Source organism: Mustela nivalis (assembly GCF_964662115.1).
Source record: "Mustela nivalis genome assembly, chromosome: 11".
NCBI lineage: Eukaryota > Metazoa > Chordata > Mammalia > Carnivora > Mustelidae > Mustela > Mustela nivalis.
In genome coordinates this window covers 87628478-87648506 of record NC_139030.1, presented here as the reverse complement: position 1 = coordinate 87648506, position 20029 = coordinate 87628478, and the positions used below count along the sequence as shown (strand labels likewise).

General features: G+C 45.8%; 1 long non-coding RNA gene across 1 annotated transcript; it reads left to right on the top strand.

The window, feature by feature from the left end:
- Window positions 1-8769: 8769 nt before the first annotated feature.
- LOC309843549 lies at window positions 8770-19454 on the top strand. Its single transcript, XR_014300205.1, has 4 exons — window positions 8770-8846; window positions 15106-15244; window positions 16021-16065; window positions 19270-19454. It is a non-coding gene; the product is annotated as an uncharacterized lncRNA (long non-coding RNA).
- Window positions 19455-20029: the final 575 nt, after the last annotated feature.

Here is a 20029-nt window from a genome sequence, read left to right as displayed (position 1 = left end):
TGGCTTATTGGGTCATCATTTTTGCCCATGAATAAATGAAGCAGTTTTAGGATTTGATCCATTTCTCCCTGGGAAGTCAGACTCAACCTGAACCCAAACGTGGAACACATTGTGGTTGAGAACAAAGCAGCCCTTAAAGGAACCAATAGCATTACAGAAGTGTAAATAGGACTCTAATTCATAAGTTTGCTAGCTAGCCCCCTCTCCCACAGCCTACAAGACTGTAGCTCTCCCTACCTCATGAGGTGCTGCTCACATTCTCAGACTCCACCCTATATTGGGTTCCTGGCCCCTCCTCTGTCTCCCCCCAACCACTTCCCACCTTGGGCTGCCTGAGAGTAGCTCAGCCTTTACCTGAGCTTGTCCACTCCCAGAGGTCAGGCAGTCTTTCATTCCTCTGGCACAGAACCCCGCATGGTGTCAGGCATAGGTGCTTATTAATAAATGCCTTTTGACTCTCCATGATGGTGAGCAAAGGAAAGAGGTGAGTCTGGGCAGACGCACAATATTTTACCTGGTTGTTTTGCTTGACATCCAATCAGATTCAAGAACCCAAATCCCAACCAAAAGAACACAAAACCTTGGGAATTTTCCCATTTGACCAGATTCATAATCCATTCAAAGGAATATTCTCATGCCCTGAAGGTGTGTGAGATCAAACCCTTACCTTAGCAGGACACTGGATGAGGGGTAGGATTTGTGCCTCTCAAGTCCTCTGGTGAGTTTGGACAAGCCACGTGGGTTCCCTGTTCTGAAAAATGAAGAGGTTGGATGAAAGGAGAAGTCTTTTTTCACCATTGAGGATCCCATGATTTCTGTTGTCGTCGTGTGAACTCCATGTTGTGGAATATTTGTAGTTAGATCCTTAAAGATCATGTTCTATATTCCAAATTTTTAAAATCAAAGACTTTGCTGCCGATTAATGCATAACTGATGTTTACCATATGAAATTCATTTAATTTCAGTAAAAACCCCTGCCATTATTCTGTTGCTAAGTGCTAGATCCTGTCCTACACTACATGCTTGATCTCTTGTATCTTCACCAAAACCCCTCAAGGTAAATATGATTATATTACCTTTTCACCCTTTATGCCCATTTTATTGTTTTTTCAGTTGATACTAAGTCTTAGAGAAGTTAAATAACTTGCCCAAAGGCACACAATTAGTAGAAAGTAGTATAGTTGGCATTTGAACCCAGGTCTGTTATTCCATGACCCCCATTCTTTTCTACCGTCAATATAGCCTACCTGCCCAAACACAAAATATCACTACCATTTCATTTAGCTTGTTGGCTTTCTTTTAGGGTCAGTTTCTATTCTGCCTTTAACATGTAGAACATAGCTCATGAGCCCTTTTCAGGAGTTTGGATTGGACTACAAGATAAGCTATTCCAAACACTCTTGTGCTCTCAAGCGCACCATCAAGAAAGTGAAGAGACAATCCACAGAATGAGAGGAAATATTTTACCAATCATAAGGGTCTTATATCTAAAATATATAAAGAACTCTTACAACCTAATAATAAAAGGACAACCCAATTAAGAAAATGGGCAAAGGACCTGAATACAAGTTTTTCCTAAGAAGATGTATAAATGGCCAATAAGCACATGTAAATATCCCTATTATCATTAGTCATCAGGGAAATGCAAATCAAAACCAGCAATGAGATACCTCTTCCCTCTCATGAGGCTGGCTAAAATAAAAATGTCAGGTAATAAGAAAATGTATTAGTGAGGATGTGGAGAAATTGGACCACCTCATCACTCTTGGTGGGAGTGTGGACTGGTGCAGCCTGTGAGGAAAACAGTCTGATGAATCCTCAAAGAGTTAAATGTAGGGTTACCATAAGACTTGGAAATTCTAGAAATAAACAACCATAGAGGTGAAAAACCCATATTCTGACAATTATAAAAGACTGATAAAAGAAATTCAAGACAATGTAAAGAAATTGGAAGACATTCCATACTCATGGGTTGGAAGAGTAAATATTATTAAAATACCCATATTACACAAAGCAATCTACAGATTTAGTGCAATTTCTATCAAAATACCTATAGCGTTTTTCACAGAGCTAGAACAATCTTAAAATTTGTATAGAAACACAAAAGACCTTGGATAGCCAAAGAAACATTGAAAAAGAAAAACAAAACTGGAGGCATCACGATTCCTGATCCCAAGTTACATCATGAAGTGGTAGTAATTAAAACAGTATGGTACTGGCATAAAAATAGGCACATAGATCAATGGAATAAAATAGAAAACACAGAAATAAACCCACAATCATGTGGTCAATTAATCTTCAATAAAGGAGGAATGAATATACAATGGGAAAAAGACAGTCTTTTCTACAAATGATTTTGGGAAAACTGGACAGTTACATACAAAAGAATGAAACTGGACCACTTTCTTTCACCATATACAAAAAACAAACTCAAAATGGATTAAAGGAATGTGAAACTTGAAACCATAAAAATCCTTAAAGAGCACAGACAGAATTTCTCTGACATCAGCTGTAGCAACATTTTTTTATATGTCTCCTGAGGCAATGGAAATCTAAGCAAAAATAAGCTATTGGGACCACACCAAAATTAAAAGTTTCTGTACAGCAAAGGAAATAATAATAAAAAAAAACCACTAAAAGGCAAACAAGGGAATGGGAGAAGATATTTGCAAATGACATATCCGATGAAGGATTACTATCCAAAATATATAAAGAGCTGATAAAACTCAACACCTGAAATACAAATAATCAAACAATGGGTAGAAAACATGAACAGTCATTTCTCCAAAGAAGACATACAGCTGGCCAAGAGACACATAAAAAAATGTTCAGCCTCACTGCTCATCAGGGAAATGCAAATCAAAACCACAACAAGATATCATCTCACACCTGTCAGTAAGGTTAAAATCAACAACACAAGAAATGACAAGTGCTGGTGAAGATGTAGAAGGAAAGGGACGCTCATGCTCTGTTGGTGGGAATGTACACTTGTGAAGCCACTTTTGGAAAATAGTATGGAGTTTCCTCAGAAATTTAAAAATAAAACTACCCTATGGTTTAGTAATCACACTACTAGGTATGTGCCCCGAAAATACAGTAACACTAATTCAGAGGGATACATACAACCCTATGTTTATAGTAGCATTATCTACAATAGTCAACTTATGGAAGGAGTTCAAGTGTTCATCGATAGATGAATGGATAAAGAAGAGGTGGTGTATATGCACATGTGCGTGTGCGTGCACGCACGCACACATACACACACACAGAGAGAGTGGAATATTATTCAGCCATAAGAGGAATGAAATATTGCCTTTTGCAATGATATGGATGGATCTACAGTGTATAATGCTAAGCAAAATAAGTCAGAGGAAGACAAATATCATATAATCTCACTCATATATGGAATTAAGAAACGAGACAAACAAGCAAAGGAAAAAAAAAATGGTAAACCAAGAAACAGACTCTTAACTATGGAGAACAAACTGCCGGTTACCAGAGGGAAGGTGGGCTGGAGGGTGGGGTGAAATAGGGGAACGTGGCTCATGAGAGCGGTACGGTATCATGATAAAAAAAATAAATAGGATAAAATGGAAATGTACTTATTTCAGGCTATAGTGAAAGTAATTACACAGAGAGTGAAGAGAAAAGAATACTCAGCAATTCCAATCCAATACACTAAGTATAAGTGTATACTTAGGAGAATCTAAAGCATGTCTGGGCTAAGACTTTTACATGAATGTTGATAGCAGCATTATTTAAAACAGCCAAAAAGTGGAAACAACACAAGCGTCTATCAAGGGATGAATGGATAAACCAAATATGGTCTGTTCCTACGATGCAATGGTATTTGGCTGTAAGAGGGCACAAAGAGCTGCCTTAGGCTCCAATATGGCAGAACCTTGCCAACATTACACTGAGTGAAATGCCAGACACAAAAACCACATATTGTACAATTCCATTTAAATGAGAGCCCCAAAAATTAACAAGAGAGTAAACAACGTGTGTTGGAGAGGATGTGGAAAAAGCGGAACCCTCTTACACTGTTGGTGGGAAGGCAAGTTGGTGCAGCCACTTCGGAAAACAGTGGGGAGATTCCTTAAGAAATTAAAAATAGAGATTCCCTATGACCCTGCAATTGCACTACTGGGTATTTACCCCAAAGATACAGATGTGGTGAAAAGAAGGGCCATCTGTGCCCCAATATTCATAGCAGCAATGGCCACAGTCGCCAAATTGTGGAAAGAACCAAGATGCCTTTCAATGGAGGAACCGATAAGGAAGGTGTGGTCCATATATACTATGAAGTATTATGCCTCCATTACAAAGGATGAATATCTGACTTTTGTATCAACATAGATGGGACTGGAAGAGATTATGCTGAGTGAAATAAGTCAAACAGAGAGAGTCAATTATCCTATGGTTTCACTTGTTTGTGGAGCATAACAAGTAGCATGAAGGGCATGGGGAGAGGAGAAGGGAGAAGGAGGAGTTGGGAGGAGACAAGAGAAGGGAGGTGGGAGTAATTGGAGGGGGACATGAACCATGAGAGACTGTGGACACTGAAAAACCATCTGAGGGTTTTGGAGGGGAGGAGGGTAGAAGATTGGGTGAACCTGGCGGTGGGTATGATGGAGGGCACGGATTGCATGGAGCACTGGGTGTGGTGCATAAACAATGATTCTGGAATACTGAAAAGAAATTAAAAAAAATTAAAAATAAATGAATCTATGAATGAATGAATAAATAAATAAATGAAAGGCCCAGAATGGGCAAATCTATAGACACAGAAGGAAGAAAAGGAGGAGATCACCTAAGGCTGGAGGTCTGGGAAGGAACAGGAGAGGGAAGGGGGCAGCAACTGCCGAAGAGTTTGGGGTTTCTTTATGGGTGATGAAAATGTTTTAAAGTTGATCGTGATGATGGCTGTACTCTAACTAGTGACCCTGTGACTATACCAAGAACCACTGAATTGTACCTTCAAATGGATGAATTGTGTGGTCTGTTTCCATAACACTGTTAAAAAAAAGTTCAGTGTTAATCTCCCTGCCAGGTCAGGGAGAGAAAAGCATTGGAATAGTCAGGCACAGCTTCCCAGAGGAAGTGGAATTCGGGATGGGTCATGAGGAAGAGACGGACTTATTGCAGAGAGGCAACAGAAGGTCTTTCCAGGCTTGGCGGGACAGTGTCAGCCAAGACCTGGGGGCAGAGGTGGCCTTGGCACACATGGGGGCAGTGACCTGGTCTCTCGGGCTAGAAACGAGCCTGCGTTGGGGCTCTGCTGTGGTAGGACAATGAGCAGAGGTGACAGAACCAGTCTAAAGGCCCTGGAATCCAAGGTAGGGCACCTGACTCTCCAGGCAGGGATACACTGAGTTTCTTTGAGTAATTTGATGAAAGCAGTATTTTAGGCAACCCCAAGGCTTCATTTGGCAGAGATGTGCAGGCAGAATTGGAATGGGAAGAAATGAGAAACAGGAAAGTGGGTAGCTTCTTGGAGTACATCAAATGAATAAGGCTGTCAGATTTTCCCTTTAAAGGGAGCCCTTATGCCTAACCATGTCTCCTTGCAGGCTTCGTCACCCACCCTACATGACAACCATGGGGGCCAACTCCAAGTGCTCCTGCTGTCTGACACGTTGGTCCTTCCCTAGACATCTCCCTCTTCCCTGGAATGCCATGCATCTACTCTGGTGAATAAACTATTCAATTCGGAGGACCAGCCTGAATGTGTGTGCGCGCTCGCTCGCCATCCTGATGGGGCATGAGAATCAGAAAGGGGGTCCTCGAGGTAGACCCTGGAGACAGTAGGGGCTGCAAGGAGCTCTTGCAGGATGGAGAGCCCAATGGTGGTCTGCCGGAGCCCAGATTAGGATGTGCATCAAAGGCAGAGGGCAGGGCACACACAGGGCTGGAGACGTGGTGGTTGGAATCCGTAGAGTATCTGTGATGAGAAGAGCTGGGGGTGAAGGTTCGGGGTCAGGGTTTCTTAGCTCAGTCCCGAAATGGTTTTGCAGTGCCTGTGTCCTGGAAGTGGGTGCTATGAAACAGCCAAGCTGAACAAAATGTTACATCCCTAGGCTCTCCTTTCAAGAGATACAGTCACTTCCTCCTCTTTGCACTTAATGTTTCTTCCATGATGCATTAGAGTGTGTTGTTAGCACTTGCCTGTTTCTCGTCCCTTCCATTAGACAGTAGGCTCCTGGAAGCTGGTGAGCCTGGTTTTTCTCTCTCTGTGGTTTTGCCCCGATTCCAGGGTCCAACCTAACTCTGCTTCTGCTCAGCAAACCATCCTTGGTCCTTCCAATCTATATGCTTTCCCCTTGATTCTCAAGGCCTTCAGGAGGAAAATTAAGGACTATGAGAATGCTCTGGCCAATTTCCTAAACCTCTTGCAGTTCAGGTTGTCGGTATCTAATCATTGGACACAGTCTCGTGAGCAGCAGGAAGGCCACGTGGCAGTGCTGTCTCCTGCTCTGGTTATCACAGGTCTCTGTGTCCCGGTTGACTCTCAGGTGAATCGCAGGTATAAGTACTTCCTTTTTCTTATATGCCTGTTTTTGTGGGGGGGGTGGTGGTGATGGTTCTGGGTCATCTACTTCTTTATCTGTTACATGTGTTAATTCAGTCGTTATACATTGGTCAAATTAAATATGGTCAGTCCAAATATAGACATAACTAAAGAGAGCAAGAAAGAAAACGAGCAAGTCGAAAGGACGTATGCAGTGAAGAGAGCCAGAGATGGGTCCTGAGTGTCTGTCCCCACCCGCTAGCCTGTGTCCCCCAGGACCTCCCCCAGTGTGATAGCTCACCACGTGGTGGGTGGCCTAGTGTTTACACCATTGTTTTTAACCAAACACGGTTAAATTCTTCCCTTTGCCATGCATTTAAAGAAACTCTGATCTCTCTCTACACTGGATTTCACACAGACTTGACTGGATCTATTGAGAGGTGCTGTGCCCTCTGCAACGGATGGATTGAAGGCTTTGTCAGCCCCGGTAAATGGCTCCCCATGTAAGATGCTTCCCTGCAGCAGCTTCTTGTATCTCTGGCACCTGCTGCAATGGTGAGATGAGCTAAGGTCGGGGCCCAAGAGAACTGAAGGTCACTGCCCCATCCTAGTCCACCTCCTGGTGCTGCTTCCTCTATCCCCCAGCTGACCATTGGCCGGACCCTTCCCTTTCCTCTAAAGGTGATCTGACATGTGGGGGTCAAGAGGGAGTTGGTCTGATCCAAGGAAATAATGTAGGATATACGTCCACAGATATTCTTTGCATACAAAGTATTCGTTGACGTCCTTGTGTTTTATGTATTTTTCTCAAGTAGTATCATAAAATACTTACTGTTTCATCTTGCTCCTTTTCTCTTAACAATATCTCTTGGCATCTCTTAAGCTGCTCTTCTTTCTCACTCCTTCCTGGCACTACTTTCTTAGCTCTCCGAGCTGAAGTTCCAGTTCTGCTGGAGGCCTCTTCATTTTTGGCCACAAGTCTGAGTAACAACAATGACAACAGTGGCATAGCATGTACGTATGGATGAGCAAACTGAGGCATAGGGAGGTCACAGCTTTGGTCACTGCAGGGAGCAGCAGAGCTGGGGGCAGGGTCTGGCTCCCAAGTTCACCAGCCCGGCCGCTGTGGTATCCGGACCTTGGCTGTATGTATCTGGCTATGTTGCTATACTGATTTTAATATTTCCTACACCCTCAGATGAGAAACTCCTTCTTTTGGGGGGAGGTCTGACCTTCCAGGTGAGGAACTTCTGACAGGAACTGGGGCTGATCACGCTGGGTTTGTGGGGCAGTACTCCCTCCTGGAGGGAACTCCAACATTTACCTGTAATTCCATCTTGCAGGGTCACCTGGTTGAGGAGAAATCAGGTCAGAGCAAGTCCCCAGCTGTCACTTCTCTGCTCTGCTGCTGTGTTTTAAGAACTCTATCTGGTCCTCCCTCTAATTTCTCAGAGATAGATTTTAGAACCCTTGAAGAATGCCTCACGTGTGCTGCACACATCAATCCTGTGGGCCATCTGCCCTGGAGGCCACCGTCTCGTAGTTGCCTGCCCTGGCTCCGTGCCAGGGCACCTAAGGCTTGGCACATGCCACAAAAGGCTGTCAAGAGGGGCTGCCCCCACTGGTGCCTCTGCCACATGAGGAGGTAAGCGTCTTCCAAGAGCTCTGAGCAGAGTGCTGGGCGAGGGCACTCAGAGGTGGGAAGAAGAGCCTTCTGGATCTGGAACGGGGGACCGCTCCCAGAGGGGTGCTGTTGATCTGGAGACGTGTGGATGTGTGGAGAGGCTATTCTGGGCAACGGACGAAACACACAAACCTGTCATCTGAGACCATGGAGTTGTACTCCGTGCAGAGCCCTGAAGTCAGCTGCCCCGGATTTGGCATGGATTCAAATCCTGCATGACGACACAGGGCCCGGGTGAAGCTCTGCCTCCTCCCACCTCAGCCACATCTTGGACTTTTATAGCATTTATCACCCAGGAAAATATCCACGAGCATTTATCAAGATCTGTTGAAACAGAGCTGTTTGCCCAGCTCTGCTTTCCATTTGGTGCACATGGAGAAGCTCTCTCCCAGGCGCCTTGCTTCCCTGAAGTTGGGTGAGGCAGGGATGAGACAGGACTTCTAATCTCTTGAGTCTCCTCTCCCCAGTCATCAAGCTTTTCTCGTGATTTAGCATCCACAGAACGGCTGGCAGCCATGCCAGTGCACGGCCTGGAGCTGGTTTTCTTGGAGCCCGCTTTAGACTGGGTGCTTGGAAGGGATGAGACAGCACGGAGGGGAGCGGAGGGTGGGTCACTGGCACTGGCGGCCTCTGGAGTGCATCTGTGTCAAGGTCCTGAGTGGTATTTGGACTTTCTGGGTACCTTTGGAATGACAGGCCAAGTTCTTGGGTGGATTAAAAAAAAAAAAAAGGCAAGTAAAGGAAAGAAAAGAGAGGAGGATACTCTCAGATAGGGCAGCAGAAAGGCCAGAGCAGTCACACAGCTTCTCCAAAAAGGCAGGCGAAGGGAAGGTGGAGCTAAACAGGGACCCCACGCCTATGGGACCCATACACGAGTGCTTGTCCCCGCACACTGCTGCTTCACAGACGCTGAGATTTCTAGATGCTGTGCACTTGGAATTCTCCAGCAGAATCCAGCTCCCTCCTGCTCACAGGACTGTACGCTAGGTGACTTAGAACTAGGTTAGCAACAAAGGAAACCACATCACAGTCTTATAAAGAGGCCACGGAGATGGGATTGTCTGCCTTGGGGGAGAGGGCTGGAGTTCCCTGATATTTGAGACCAAGAGTCAGTCCTTACTTTCTGGAAAGAAGCAAGGTAGAAATGAAAAAAGAATGAGGCCAGGCATTGAGTGTTTGGAGGGGCTGTTAGAACTCCCACCCGGTTAAGCTTTTGAAAACAACAGCGAGTTGCTGCAGCTTCAGAGCTCTGGGGAATTCTGGATTTTGCACTGGAAGTCCAGGGAGGCTGAGTGGGAGGGGGAGAGAAGCCGCGCCTAAAAATACTCCATGGAGGAAGGGCCCATGAGGTCATCTCCCCAGGACACTCTGCCCACCTTGGCTAGACTCTGGCTCCAGTTCCTTGTCCGGCTTTGAGTACAGTCATCTGAACTGAGTGGGAGCTCAAGGGCCAGTGTTGACTGATGGGCAGCTAGAGAGGGACACGGGGAACCTGGAGAGTGCTCAGAGGAGAGGCCATAGGGGATGACATGGGTAGAAGCTAGAGTTGGTGGTGAGGTCAAGGGAATGGGACTGGCTTCACTTGGAAAGGAGCAGAGTGGAAGCATGGGTTGCGGAAAAGCCATTCCTGGCCCCCGGAAGGTCAGGCCTTGGCTGTTGTCTGGCCGTGTAATGATAGTATCAGAGTCACAGTACGGCTGTGCTCCTGGGTGTTTTGCAGCATTGGAAACCCCACAGCAAGGCAGAGCTGCATTTTCAAGTCACCTTCACAATTGTCCCCTTCTTTCAATGACAGGCACTAGGACTTCCAACCATTGGGACTCACAGATCCCTAAGGCCCTCTAGCCTAGAAGAATGACTCCTGAGTAGTCTGTTTCAGAAAGCTGGCACGGGGGTGCTGGGGACAGTCTGGAAGAGCTGGGGAGACTGCTTGGTATCCATCAGTCACCTTCCACATGAGGTCACCTGCTTGTATCCTGGACCTTGGAAGGGAAGACAGGAGTGGGGCCAAAAGGAGGGTATAAAGATTGTTTCTCAGGGGAAAGGGAATAAATTCACACATATGGAGCCCCTGCCATGTGCTAGGAGATTTGTATAGGTTTCCTGTTTAATTTTTCGATGATCCCATGGGGGCTTATTCTTCCATATTACAGACTAGGAGGTGAAGGCAGGAAAGGGTTAAGCAATTTCCCCAAACTTGCATAGAGAGTGGTACAATCATGGAGCCAGAACAGGTCTAATTCCAGAACTCATCTGCTGTTAGTGAGGGGTCTGGGGAATGCAGTCAGACTTTGGTCAACCGCAGTGTTCTTCATTGGTTCCCAGGGAAGCATCCCCAGGTCAAACTCACTTCTGACTCTCAGAGAACTTATGTCTAAATTAAGAGTAGGCTCGTAGAAAAGTTCTCTTGCACCCTTCCCCATCTCTTAACTTTGGATCTGCTGTAAGTGGAGGGTCCCCTGCGGAGCATCCCTGAGATCTCCTCTAGGAGAGGAGGAGAGGAGGGTGGCGAGGAGGGATGTGGTTGGTGTGTCTGGAAGCAGCAACAGAGATACAATCCCTAAGCTTGGACTTACAGTGGGTGTCTGGTTGCCTCAGCCTGGAATCTGAACCGAACCATTTTCCATGGGCGAATTAGCTGAACAATCCAGCCCACAAAGGGAGCAGCTCTGATGTGTCAGTTAACAAGCTCAGAGGGGAGGGGTCGGGGTGGAAGGGTACACAGAGCTAAGAGGGGAGGGTGGGGTGTGCTGGCGAGAAATCCACCTTCTCTTGTCTTGCTGTCCTGAGCCCAGCCTTTCTGCTTGGGAACCAGGCAGGGAGGCTGGTCTGATTTCCCTGTGCTCTGAATGGTGGGAATTTTTTTTGGTGGCAGATTATATTTTCCCGAGGTGGTTTGAATTACACCTGCCCCATTTCATTTAATTAGGGCTGGTGCTGTTGTCTATTGTGTCCAGTGGGCCTTCCTGCATGAATAAATAGTAACATGTTTGTTTTCTTTTGGGTGGGGCATTTTTTTTTTTTTTTTTTTAATGATGGGGTTGGCAGAAAAGGGAGGGTATAGGAGTGATGGTGAAATCATCAGGAAAGAAGGCAAGTTCTCACCCCACCGAGCCTACAGAGGTGGCTCTTCTCCCCCCCATACCGCCCCCCCTTCTTCTTGGACCCAATTGTACACAGTGTATTCAGAGCCTCCTCTGTGTTCGCCTCTGTTCCCCAGCCAGGCTTGCTTTCTCTCCATGTAGACCTGGGAACCAGGCATTTCCTCCTCCTATACCGCTTGCCTCCCCTCTCCCTTCTCGTTTTACTCTAGTTCTCCATCCAACATCCCCCTTCTCAGTAGCTTCTGGCTACTGCAAGATCATTCAACAGAGCACTTGTTGAATAAGCCATGGTTCCATCTTGCCGTGGAATGTGATGAAGCCAAGAAAAAGAATGAAGAACTCTCTATGTTGACTTGGAACGCTTATCAAGAAACACTGTAAAGAAAAAATGTTCTGAAGAGTATGCTCCCTTTGTACAATAAAGGAAGGCTCCTGTGGGCACATAATATTTCGGCAAATATACAAAGAACCATGAACAGTGGTTATTTCTGGGAAAGGGAATGGAGCCCAGATCTGGGGAGAGATCTGCTCTCATATTGCATACCTTTTTTGTGCTATTTGGCATTTTTTAGTATCATGTGCATGCATTACTTTTTGCAATGAAGAATTGATTTGTAAAAGGAAAAACCAAAATATAAAAACACAATACAAGACAATCTATGCCTAATTACCGGTGCATAGAAGCAGTGACTCAGATCTGGCTGAGAGTTGCACCAAATATTGAGTGTATAACTACACATTTGAATCCTGGTTGCACCAAATATTGAATTTATAACTATAGGCTATTTATTCAATCTTTCTAAATTTCAGTTCCCTCATCAGCAAAATGGGGATATAATAGTTCTCACTTAATGACGTTTTAAATCTTATAGTTTTCAGGGAAGGCTGTTGGTTACAGATATAAATAAGTGGATTTAAGTCTCAATTCTTTATAAATTCTCCACGAAAGTAAATGCACAGATGATAAGAAAAAATCATTAAGACCATGGATCTTGATACTCCATTTATAAAATGACAGTGCTAGATAATATAAAGTTTAAATTTCAAGAAGAGCTCTCTCTTTCTTTCTAAAACAAACAAACAAACAAATAAATAAATATATATTAAAAAAGGCTGCCTGGTGCCTCAGTTGGTTGAGCAGCCAGCTCCTGATTTTGGCTCTGGTCATGATCTCAGGATCCTGAGATTAAGGCATGTTTCAGGCTCCAAGCTCAGTGTGGAGTCTGCTTGTCCCTCTTCCTCTGCTCTTCTCCCCAATCTCCACTGCTCTCTCTCTCTCAAACAAATACACGAATAAAAATCTTCAAATGCCAAATCTGGAGGCTTTGGGGAGGAAGTGCACACAGCTGAGCCTTGAGAGTTACATGGTGGGGCCATTCCAGTTATGGTTAACTATGGAGTCAAAGACTCTGAAGAAAGGATAAAGGATGTTGGTTAAACAGTGAGTAAACCAATCTGGCAGGAGCAGAAGTTTCCTCTAGAGGGTGATAAATGGAGGTAAAGAGATTGGAACCAGATTGTGGAGAGCCTTGAATGTCAAGCCAAGGATATCCCACTGTGTCCTGGAGGCAACGTGGATCAGGGAATGGTCAGATTACCTATTGCAGCATAATAAATTTTCCTTAAACACAGTCGATAAAACAACCATTTGTTCTGCTCACAGATTCAGTGTGTCAGGGATTTGGACTTGGCCTAGCAGGAACAGTTGGTCTCTGCTCCCTAATGTCTGGGGCCTCAGCTGGAAGACTGAAAATTGGTGGTGACTTGATGGCCAGTCTGGAACCATCTGAAGACTTGTTTACTCATGTATCTGCAGTCGGTGCTGGCTGCCAGCTAAATCCTTAACTGTGTCTGTCTGCCAGAACACATACTCATGGCCTCTCCAAATAGGCTGGGCTTCCTCGTACTATGGAGGCTGGGTTCCAAGGATTTGTGTCCCAGGAGAGCCAGGATATTGTCATGCCTTTTCTAATGTAGCCTCAAAAGTCATGCAGTGTTTCATGGATTCTGTGTATCAAAGTCATCACAAAGTCTTGCCCAAGTACAAGGGGTGGGGGATTTGAGTTTGATGCAGGAGCAGCATAGGGGACCAGAAGTCTTGTTGCAGCCATTTTTGCAAAATATAATCTGTTGTGGAGAATGACATTGGAAAAGCCATTCATTCAAAATAAATGTTTATTGAGTATCTGTTATGTCTTAGGTATGACGCTAGAGGTTGGTGATAGAGTGAGGAGCAAAACTAGACATGGTTCAGCCTCCTAGAGCTGACGGTCTGATGGAGGAGGTAGATATGAATCAAATCATCACACACACAAATGTAAAATTTCAACTACGGTAAACCCTAGAGGAGAACATGGTGTTATGTGTTCTTATAACAGGGTATGGACTTTACAGAGTCAGAGAGAGCAGGATAGGCTCCCCTGAGGAGGGGATGTGAGGTCTGAGAGGTGAAGGGTGATTGAGGCAGAGTAAGCAGAGCAGGAAGGAAGAAGCTTCTCTGTGAGAAGACCCCATGGCAGGTGGTAGAAGATATGTGATGACTGTATAGTCCTGATGAGAGAGGACAGTGGCAATGAGGAAAAACAGCCATTTATTCTATTGAGAGAGAAATTTGGAGGAAAGAATCAGCCTGATGAACAAGGTGAACTTGGTGAGGTGAAGGGTCAAGTGTTTCTATGAGGTTTCAGGTCACCGTGAGGAGGAGGACAGTGTCACCATGAATCATGAAATGAGGACAATTTGGAGAGTAAGAAACTGTGTTCAGGTGGAGAGGTGTTGAATTTGAGGCAGTAGTGACATGAAATAATAGAAATATGAGTAAATAGTTGGTTTGTCTCACTAGGTAAGAGGATAGAGCTATAGATTTCGGAGCAACAGAAAAAAAAAATGGGAGTTGAAACCATGGGAATGACTTAGGCTATCAACAGAGAGAGAGAGAGAGACAGAGACAGAGAGTTGTAGATTAAGGATGGCCTGCACTCTGAGGAATGCCTATGTCTGAGGAGAGAGAGGAGGCAGAAAGACAAGGAAAGAGACAGGGAGAATTGTCCGAGATGGAAGGACTAAGGTAGGGAGTCATCTGGAAAGTCGAAGGAGGAAAACATTCCGAGAGGAAGAGGTGGCGTGTGATGCCGAGATAACAACCAGGGCAAGTAGAGCAGTGAACAGAAGCCCGCTTGGCATAGAATTTTTGCAAGGGGCTAAAGAGAGAAAGAGATGAGAACAGTATGTCAGGGTAGAGAGAGTGGGGAGGAAGCAGAGGCAGATGATGAAATGGCTTGAAGACTTTCTCAGTAGAAGGAGGAACCAAGCCTTGGAGAGAAGGCAGATGCAGGATGATCAAGGGGAGGGTGGACAAGACTGGGGACACCTGTTGCCATGGAAAAGCCTGATGAAGGAGCTGGAAAGCATTAGAGAAGGAGTTAGAACTTTAGACTTCAGATATCCCTTTATCTAAAGATTCCTACTTATTTTTAGGATGATGACCCCAAAAGGCCATGGTTAGAGAAGACCTTATGAGAGAGAAGTGAGCCCCAGAAGAGATTGATGAGTGCTTTAAATCCACACCTGACCAAACAACCAATATAAAACACTAGAAACAACTAGTCTATGTAAAATTGTGCCTTAAGCTTCTGGTAATGAAGAAAAAAATTTCGTTGAATGTTAAAAAACCCTGTAAATCTCATATTGCCAATCAGAGAGGATTTATGTTGTTTTGAAATAGTTTGTTTGCATACTACTCTCTCCTGGCTAGCTCCCATCCCTCCAGGGTAGTGGTTTCATCTTATTTTTTCTTGGATTTCCAGAACCTTGCATGGTACCTGGTGAATCAGGGTCTCCCAGAGGTTGGAGGGCCTTTTCTGTGTCTGAGGACCCTGACATCATTTGAAGCCAGAACAAATGACAAAATGAGGTTCTACAAAAAATCATCATATACTTGAATTGGTAAGTGGAAGGAATTAACGCTTTCCCCACATTTGCCCTCAAAATAAACATGCACATGCTCTTCACAAGATAGTTACAGACCTATTAAAAAATTACTCTCGGGGGAGCCTAGGTGGCTCAGTGGTTAAGCATCCGACTCTTAATTTCAGCTCAGGTCGTGATCTCAGGGTCATGAGATAGAGCCCTGAGTTGGGCTTTGTGCTCAGCCTGGAGTCTGCCTGGGATTCTCTCTCTCCCTCTCTCTTTGCCCCTCCCTTTGGGCTCTCTCTCTTTCTCTCTCTAAAATAAATAAATAAAATCTTAAAAAAATTAGTCTTTGCGAAGAATTGTTCAATTCTTCCAATCTTGGTAGCTTTGTGCACTATCTCTCTGCAAGATGATGTCAGAGTCTATATATGAGGCTCAGGTTGTGAGGCAAAGACAAATGACTCTCTGGTATGACAGCCTTCCCTGTCATCACCCCAATCCTGCGTGGCCCCCCGCTGGGGACTGTGGTGTACAGAAGGTGCGCAGTAATTGTACCATTTCCTCTACTTGGACCACAATGTCTGTGGATGTGTGTTTGGAGCTCTCCTTCACCTCTTTCAGGTCTTTGCACCGCTGTTTTCTCTTTGGGGTGGCCTTGCTAACCATTCGTGTGAAATTATAGTTCTCTCCAAGCCCCTACACTCCCTGATCCCTTCTGAGCTTGATTTTTCCCCATCACACTTAACCGTCACCCAACATCCTATGTACTTTGCTCATGTATTTGTTTATTGTCTGTTGTCCCCTTCCAGAATGTGAGCTCTGTGAAGATGAGGAGTTTTGTTCCTGGAGTGAAGGTACTTGGTTTATTGTCCAATATTTGTGTTAATTTCCTGGGGCTGCCATAACAAAGGACCCCAAACTGGGTGGCTGACACAACGGAATGTATTTTCTTATGGCTTTAGAGGCAGAACTCAGAAATCAAGATGTTGGCAGGGTTGGTTCCTTCGAGGCTGGAAGGGAGAATGTGTTTCAGGCTTTCTCCCAGCTTCTGGTAGCCTCAGGCGTTCTCTGGCTTGTGGATGGCGTTCTCCCTGTGTCTTCACATTGCCTTTCTTTTGTATGTGTCTGTGTCCAAATTTCTCCTTTTTATAAGGACACCAGTCGTATTGGATTAGGGCCCACCCCAATGACCTCATTTTAACTTGGTCATCTGTTAAGACTGATTTCCAAAGACGCTTACATTCACAAGTACCGGGGGTTAGGACTTCAACATCTTTCTGGGGGACACAATTTAACCCATAACAACACGTAAGCAATATTTATTGAATAAACAAATGGGGTCCCTTCTTTTACTTAGGAAGAAAATGGACCTTTTGGGGGAAGAGCCAATCTCGATATACCTTGGTGAATGTGGGACAAGAATCTCCTGAAGACCCGGGGCGGGGGGGGGGGAAGGGGACAATGGAGAAGAGGCTCCCCAGAGCTGGTGTGACAGGCAGCTGAGAGGTGAAAGGCAGGAACCGTCTGCCGGCAGATGCAGGTGGGATGCTCTCCATACTTGGCACAGCAGAGAGCAGATCAAGACTGAGAGGGGACATGGAGGGTGCTGGGGAACAGCAGAGTGGCCCGTAAGGAGGTCTGACATCAGAGTAGACGACTAGGGGGAGATCCCCAGATGGAGAATAAGAAGGCATGTTCTGGAAGAGTCCCAGGATCCCACCAACTTTGGCAGAAGAGAGGGTCCAGACTTCTGAGCTGGAAGGATGAACAGTCTGGTTGAATGTCCTACCTAGGTCACAGGTGAGCCTGGGAACTGGGACCAGAGTGCACCATGTGTGGTCTCATGTGATGTGACCTGGACTCTGTGACCAGCCTACTTCTATGCTTCAATATACTGTTTTCTTTTCCCTTGGCTTCTTTTTTTCTCTTGAAAAAAGTTACTTTTGCTCATTCCAGCTTTTTCTTGGCTGACCTAAGGAGAAAGGGGATTGCTGACTCTGACGCCCATTGGGGAGGGGAGGTCGGAAGCTCCACGTGGCTAGGCAGCAGCCAGCCCAGCTTGAGAGGAGAAGGAGCTGGGAGCAAATAGCCATAGACTCGGGAGGGGGCAGACCTGATAAGCTGACCATGGGGCCTTTCCTATTTGAGGCTTTATTTCACAGGATACAGAAGCAGAAAAAATAGCTCGTCCATGGCCCCCTGCTGATTTAATGGGACTAGATCAGTGGAGTAGTCACACATGTGCAGACCCAGCATGCAGGGCAAAGGAAACTCAATTCAGTTCAAGGAGCAATTATTGATTGCCTTCCAGCTGAGAAGAGTCCCTGGGATACAGAGATGAGCTGGTGACCCAGCAGAGGTGATAGGCCAATAGATAAAATTTCACTCAGCACGGTAGGGAAAGTGTCACATGCCATGGAGAGGCTGCTTGAATAAGTCTCTCAGGGCTGCTGTTAACCAAGTACCAAAAGCTGGGTGGGTTCAAACAACAGAAATTTATTGTCTTGCAGTTCTGGAGGCTAGAAGGCTGAAATCCAGGTGTTGGCAGGGCCATGCTCTCCGAGGCCTCCAGAGGACAAACTTTCCTTGCCTCTCCTAGCTTTCGTGTTTGCCAGCGATCCCTGGCGTTCCTTGGCTTACAGAGTCATCGCTCCAGTCACACGGCCGGCTCCTCTCCCTGTCTCCACATCATCTTTCCTCTGTGCGTGTCTGTGTCCATGTCCAAACTGCCCCTTATGAGGACACCAGTCATACTGGGCCATGGCCCAACCGAGTGACCTCATTTGACTTGATTAGCTCTGCAAAGACCCTGTTTTCAAATAAGGTCACATTCTGAGCACTCTGGGTGAGGACTTCAACATCTTTCTGTTGTGGGGACATTCTTCAGTCCATAACATTGCCCAACGAGGGAGCCGCTAACCTCAAGATGTGTGTATACATGGGTGGGACTTTAGTGAAATGTTCCCAGGGAGATGGCAGGGCTGGGAGGAAGGCATCCTAGGCCAGGCAGAACAGCACAGATAAGGAGACAGACAGATTCAAACTTGGGATGCGAGGCAAGAAGGAACTGACACCTCGTGGGACCCTGTCGTGTTCAGGGCCCCGATCAGATTCCATCGCTCCGCTGCATTCTGACCATGGTGCCATTACCACCCCATCTGACAGAGAGCTGATGCATGGAGCTTGGACAAGACTGGCCAGAGGTTAAGTGGCAGTGTAACACTATGTGTGCCCCTCGAGAGGAGACGAGAACCTATGCTGTGCACCCTCTGTCCAGTGACTAACCTGAGAACCAGCACGAAGCTGTAGAGAGCTGTCAGGCTGTGCTCACAGCTGGAGGAATGTTTGGGGACAGCACATTTTCTCAGGGGTGCTTGATACCATTGCCTGCAGATGGGAGCCCACTCCACTGTGGAAATGCTCCCGGGTTCAGCATCATGGGAAGGCCTTGTGTTGATCTCTGAATCTCCAAGGACACCAGATGACCTCCTGGAAGCCATGGATACAAGTGACAGCCACAGAGATGGGCTGAGTGATCATACCCCATAACAGAACATGGTTCAGTCTCTACCTTTGGGTAGGGTAAGCCCTGCTCCCCTCATTTTCCTGTGTGTCCAGAACCTTAAGACAAACAGGAAGCAACGAGAAGGTTCTGCATCTCCTGACTTTGTGTTTTCCCAGCAACTCACTCTTACCTGCAGCCTCTGAAGCCTTAATACATGCTCACAGAGTTGCACTGAATGATCTAAGCTCCCCCGAGATGTAGTGGGAAAGTCTCAGACTTTGGAGGTGGAATACTGTGTTTGAACTTGGGCCCTTTCACTTTCTGTGTGCTCCTGACCATGTCAGGTCTGACCCTCACGTTCTCCATCCAGACATGGGCATAATAATATCTAACTGACAAGCTTGTAGAGGATATTGAATAAGATCACAAATGCATTTTGTTAACATTAAAGTGCTGTGTATATGCAAATTATTAATCATAGTTACTACATTTCACACAGACTCTTCATAGAGCTAAGTCTGATAATCTCCCTCTGTGATTCTTCCTTTCTCAGATAGGACCCTTCCAAACAGCGGTCTACCAACTCTGGCACGCACATTCTAGCCTCTGTTTTTGTACAGACTGTGAGCCGGGAATGACTGTCACAATCTTAAATGGTTGGGTAAAAATCCGAAGACGAGGAGCAGTGAACATTTTATGAAACTTGAACTTCCATGTCCATAAATAAAGCTTTATCAGAATACGGCCCCGCCTGTTCACCTATGACTGTAGCTGCTTCCCTGTGTGGCATGCACAGCCCAAAGTATTTACTCTCTGGTCCTCTATATAAAAGTTTGTGATCCCTGCTGTAGGATAGCAAAGCAAAGCAAAGAACAATTCTGAGCTAAAGCCGGATATCTGTTGACATTCAAACCTGCTGTGTCCAGTTTTCCTCAAGTCTTTGGGTCTTTGGATCGCTCATATAGACCTGCCTCCCCAGAGTCTGAAAGCACCAGCTGGAATTGCTCCTGGCTTGGGCACGGTTGACAAAGTTGCTCAGGGGAGGCACCATGCAAGGTAGCCCACAGCCTCTCCCTTCAGACGGGGCAGACTGAGGTGGGGTTGTCCTGCCTCTCGGGAGACCTCAGCGATCTGGGGCAGAACCGCACAAACCCTCCTGCCTCCTGCACTTGGCCCGCTGAGGTTGTCAGCTGGTGGAGGGTTTGCCTGGTGACAGGTCTTCCATTTAGATATAATCACCTTTTAATACCCATGAAGCTCTCTGAATGAGCCTCCCCACCCGGGGCTCTCTCTGATGATTGAAAAGGGCTGAA